This window comes from Arachis ipaensis, chromosome B1 (assembly GCF_059453495.1).
Source record: "Arachis ipaensis isolate K30076 ecotype BB chromosome B1, ASM5945349v1, whole genome shotgun sequence".
In the NCBI taxonomy this organism is placed as follows: domain Eukaryota; kingdom Viridiplantae; phylum Streptophyta; class Magnoliopsida; order Fabales; family Fabaceae; genus Arachis; species Arachis ipaensis.
In genome coordinates, this window is record NC_142436.1 from 71,479,343 (window position 1) to 71,484,743 (window position 5,401).

General features: G+C 36.2%; 1 non-coding gene across 1 annotated transcript; it reads left to right on the forward strand.

The window, feature by feature from the left end:
- The first annotated feature begins 1,360 nt into the window (after positions 1–1,360).
- Positions 1,361–1,468, forward strand: LOC148576981 (small nucleolar RNA R71). The gene has a single exon (XR_015903012.1). It is a non-coding gene; the product is annotated as a small nucleolar RNA R71 (small nucleolar RNA).
- The last annotated feature ends 3,933 nt before the right edge of the window (positions 1,469–5,401 follow it).

Consider the following 5,401-nt stretch of genomic DNA (forward strand, 5'->3'; position numbering starts at 1 on the left):
ATCCAGGACTATGAAATCAGCAGAGATGTAAAGGCCTTCAACCCTTACTAACACGTCCTCTACTTCTCCATAAGCCTATTTTCTTGAATTGTCTGCCATCTCTAATGAGATTTTAGTAGCTTGCACCCCATAGATTCCCAGTTTCTCTATTACAGAGAGGGGCATGAGGTTTATTCCTGAACCAAGGTCACACAGAGCCTTAAAGATCATGGTGCCTATGGTACAAGGTATTATGAACTTTCCAGGATCCTGTTTCTTCTGAGGCAATGTCAGTTGATCCAGATCACTTAAGTTCACTGGTGAACAAGGGAGATTCATCTTCCCAAGTCTCAATACCAAATAATTTGGCATTTAGCTTCATGATTGCACCAAGGAACTTGGCAGCTTGCTCTTCAGTAACATCCTCATTCTCTTCAGAAGAGGAATACTCATCAGAGCTCATGAATGGCATAAGGAGGTTCAATGGAATCTCTATGGTCTCTAGATGAGTCTCAGATTCCTTAGGTTCCTCAAAGGGAAGCTCCTTATTGATCACTGGACGTCCCAGGATGTCTTCCTCCTTGGGATTCACGTCCTTCTCCTCTCTTGTGGGTTCGGCCATGGTAATTAATTCAATGGCCTTGCACTCTCCTTTTGGATTCTCTTCTGTATTGCTTGGGAGAGTACTAGGAGGGATTTCAGTGATCCTTTTACTCAGCTGGCCCACTTGTGCTTCCAAATTTCTAATGGAAGACCTTGTTTCATTCATGAAACTCACAGTGGCCTTAGATAGATCAGAGACTAAATTTGCTAAGCTAGATGGATTCTGCTCAGAATTCTCTGTCTATTGCTGAGTGGATGATGGAAAAGGCTTGCTATTGCTAAACCTGTTTCTTCCACCATTATTAAAGCCTTGTTGAGGCCTTTGATCCTTCCATGAGAGATTTGGATGATTTCTCCATGATGGATTATAGGTGTTTCCATATGGTTCACCTACGTAATTTAACTCTGCTATTGCAGGGTTCTCAGGATCATAAGCTTCTTCCTCAGATGATGCCTCTTGAGTACTGTTGGATGCAGCTTGCATTCTATTCAGACTCTGAGAAATCATATTAACTTGCTGAGTCAATATTTTATTCTGAGCCAATATGGCATTCAGAGTATCAATTTCAAGAATTCCCTTCTTTATAGGCGTCCCATTACTTACAGGATTCCTCTCAGAAGTGTACATAAACTGGTTATTAGCAACCATGTCAATGAGTTCTTGAGCTTCTGCAGGCATTTTCTTTAAGTGAATGGATCCACCTGCAGAAGTATACAATGACATCTTTGATAGCTCAGATAAACCATCATAGAATATATCCAGGATGGTCTATTCTGAAAGCATGTCAGAAGGACACTTTTTGGTCAACTGTTTGTATCTTTCCCAAGCTTCATAGAGGGATTCACCATCTTTTTGTTTGAAGGTTTGAACATCCACTCTAAGCTTGCTCAGCTTTTGAGGAGGAAAGAACTTGGCTAAGAAAGCCGTGACCAGCTTATCCCAAGAGTTCAGGCTATCTTTGGGTTGAGAGTCCAACCACACTCTAGCTCTGTCTCTTACAGCAAAAGGGAAAAGCATGAGCCTGTAGACTTCAGGATCTACTCCATTAGTCTTAACAGTATCACAGATCTGCAAGAATTCAGTTAAGAACTGAAAAGGATCTTCAGATGGAAGTCCATGAAACTTGCAGTTCTGCTGTATCAGAGAAACTAGCTAAGGTTTCAGCTCAAAATTGTTTGCTCCAATGGTAGGAATAGAGATGCTTCTTCCATGTAAATTGGAATTAGGTGCAGTAAAGTCACCAAGCATTCTCCTTGCATTATTGTTGTTGGGTTCGGCTGCCATCTCCTTTACTTGTTCGAAATTTTCAATAAGGTTGTCTCTGGATTGTTGTAATTTAGCTTCTCTTAGTTTCCTCTTCAGAGTCCTTTCAGGTTCTGGATCAGCTTCAACAAGAATGCCTTTTTCTTTGTTCCTGCTCATAAGAAAGAGAAGAGAACAAGAAAAGAAGAGGAATCCTCTATGTCACAGTAAAGAGGTTCCTTATTGTTAGTAGAAGAAGAAAAGAAGAAAAAATTCGACCACAGATAGAAGAGGGGGTTCGAATTTGGTGAGTGATGTGAGGAAGAGAAGTTAGTAGATGAATAAATAAATATAATAAGATGAGAGAGGGAGAGGATTTTCGAAAATAATTTTTGAAAAAGAGTTAGTGATTTTCGAAAATAGTTTTTGAAAAAAAAGTTAGTAATTTTTTCGAAAATTTAAAATAAAAAATTAAAATAATTAGTTAATTAAAAAGAAATTTTGAAAAAGAGGGAAGATATTTTCGAAAATTAGAAAGAGAGAGTTAGTTAGGTGGTTTTGAAAAAGGTAGGAAACAAACAAAAAGTTAGTTAGTTAGTTGAAACAAATTTTGAAAAGATAAGAAGTTAGGAAGTTAGAAAAGATATTTTGAAATCAAATTTTGAAAAAGATGAGATAAGAAGATATTTTTGAAAAGATATGATTGAAATTAGTTTTGAAAAATATTTGATTTTTAAAATCACAATTAATGACTTGATTCACAAGAAATCACAAGATATGATTCTAGAACTTAAAGTTTGAATCTTTCTTAACAAGTAGCAAACTTGAAATTTTTTGAATCAAAACATTAATTGATGATGTTATTTTCAAAAATTAGGAGATAAAGATAAGAAAAAGGTTTTTGAAAAATATTTTTAAAATTTTCGAAAATAACTAAGAAAAATAAAAAAGATTTGATTTTTGAAAAAGATAGGATTTTTAAATTGAAAATTTGATTTGACTCATGAAAACAACTAGATTTTTAAAAATTTTTGAAAAAGTCAAATCTAATTTTCGAAATTTTAAGAGAGAAAAAGGGAAAGATATTTTTTTTTATTTTTGAATTTTTTTATGATGAGAGAGAAAAACACTAAAATGATGCAATGCATGAAATTTTTAGATCAAAACAATGAATGCATGCAGGAATGCTATGAATGTCAAGATGAACACCAAGAACACTATGAAGAACATGATGAACATCAAGAACATATTTTTAAAAATTTTATATGCAAAGAAAACATGCAAGATACCAAACTTAGAATTCTTTAATGCTTAGACACTAAGAATTCAAGAATGCATATGAAAAACAAGAAAAGACACAAAACATGCAAATGCAAAGATCAAACAAGAAGACTTACCAAGAACAACTTGAAGATCATGAAGAACACTATGAATGCATGAAAATTTTCGAAAAATGCAAGATGAGTATGCAATTGACACCAAACTTATAACATGACTCAAGACTCAAACAAGAAACACAAAAAATATTTTTGATTTTTATGATTTTCTAATTTTTTTGTATATTTTTTTTCAAAAATTATTGTGAAAAATAAAAATAAGGATTGCAAAATTTTTAATATGAATTCCAGGAATCTTATGCTTTTTAGTCTAAAGCTCCAATCAAAGGGTCAGGCATGGCTTAATAGCCAGCCAAGCTTTAGTAAAAATATGAGTGTAATTCATTTAATTTTAAGCCAAAACCTCAGTCCAAAAGAATTTAGACATTGCTTTACAGCCAGCCAGGCTTTAGCATGCTTCATGAAACACTAGAATTCATTCTTAAAAATTATGAAGAAAAATATATTTTTGAAAATATTTTTTTTTCGAAAACAAAGAAAAAATTTTTTTGAAAGATTTTTGAAAAATTTTTGAAAATAAAACAGAAAGAAAATTACCTAATCTGAGCAACAAGATGAACCGTCAGTTGTCCAAACTCGAACAATCCCCGGCAACGGCGCCAAAAACTTGGTGCACGAAATTTTGATCTCTGGTAATGGCTCCAAAAACTTGGTGCTCTAATCTCAATTCATAATTTGTCACAACTTCGATACAACTAACCAGCAAGTGCACTGGGTCGTCCAAGTAATAAACCTTACGTGAGTAAGGGTCAATCCCACGGAGATTGTTGGTATGAAGCAAGCTATGGTCACCTTGTAAATCTCAGTCAGGCGGATAATAATTGATTATGGAGTTTTTGAAATTAATACTAAAATAAGGATAGAAATACATATGTAATTCATTGGTGAGAATTTCAGATAAGCATATGGAGATGCTTTCGTCCCTCTGAACCTCTACTTTTCCGTTGTCTTCATCCAATCAGTCTTACTCCTTTCCATGGCAAGCTTTATGCAAGGGCATCACCGTTGTCAGTGGCTACAATCCCCTACTCTTGTGAAAATGGTCCAAATGCTCTGTCATGGCACGGCTAATCATCTGAGGTTCCCGATCATACTGGAATAGGATTTACTATCCTTTTGCGTCTGTCACTACACCCAGCACTTGGGAGTTTGAAGTACGTCACAGCCATCCCTTCCCGGATCCTACTCGGAATACCACAGACAAGGTTTAGACTTTTCGGACCTCAGGAATGGCCATCCATGGGTTCTAACTTATACCACGAAGATCCTGATTAAGAGATCCAAGAGATATTCATTCTAGCTTGTTCGCATGTAGAACGGAAGTGTTTGTCAGGCACGCGTTCATAAGGGAGAATGATGATGAGCGTCACATAATCATCACATTCATCATGTTCTTGGGTGCGAATGGATATCTTAGAATCAGAATAAGTTGAATTGAATAGAAAGACAGTAGTACTTTGCATTAATCTTTGAGGAACAGCAGAGCTCCACACCTTAATCTATGGAGTGTAGAAACTCTACCGTTGAAAATACATAAGTGAAAGGTTCAGGCATGGCCGAATGGCCAGCCCCTCTGATCTAAGAACCAGGCATCCAAAGATGTCTAATACAATAGTAAAAAGTCCTATTTATAATAAACTAGCTACTAGGGTTTACAGAAGTAAGTAGTTGATGTATAAATCCACTTCCGGGGCCCACTTGGTGTGTGCTTGGGCTGAGCTTGAGGTCTACACGTGGAGAGGTCATTCTTAGAGTTGAACGCCAGCTTTTGTGCCAGTTTGGGCGTTGAACTCCACTTTGCAGCTTGTTTCTGGCGTTGGACGCCAGAATTGGGCAGAGAGCTGGCGTTGAACGCCAGTTTGTGTCATCTAAACTTGGGCAAAGTATGGACTATTATATAATGTTGGAAAGCCCTGGATGTCTACTTTCCAATTCAATTGGAAGCGCGCCATTTTGAGTTCTGTAGCTCCAGAAAATCCATTTTGAGTGCAGGGAGGTCAGAATCCAACAGCATCAGCAGTCCTTCTTCAACCTCTGAATCTGATTTTTGCTCAAGTCCCTCAATTTCAGCTAGAAAATACCTGAAATCACAGAAAAACACACAAACTCATAGTAAAGTCCAGAAATGTGAATTTAACATAAAAACTAATGAAAAAATCCCTAAAAGTAACTAGATTCT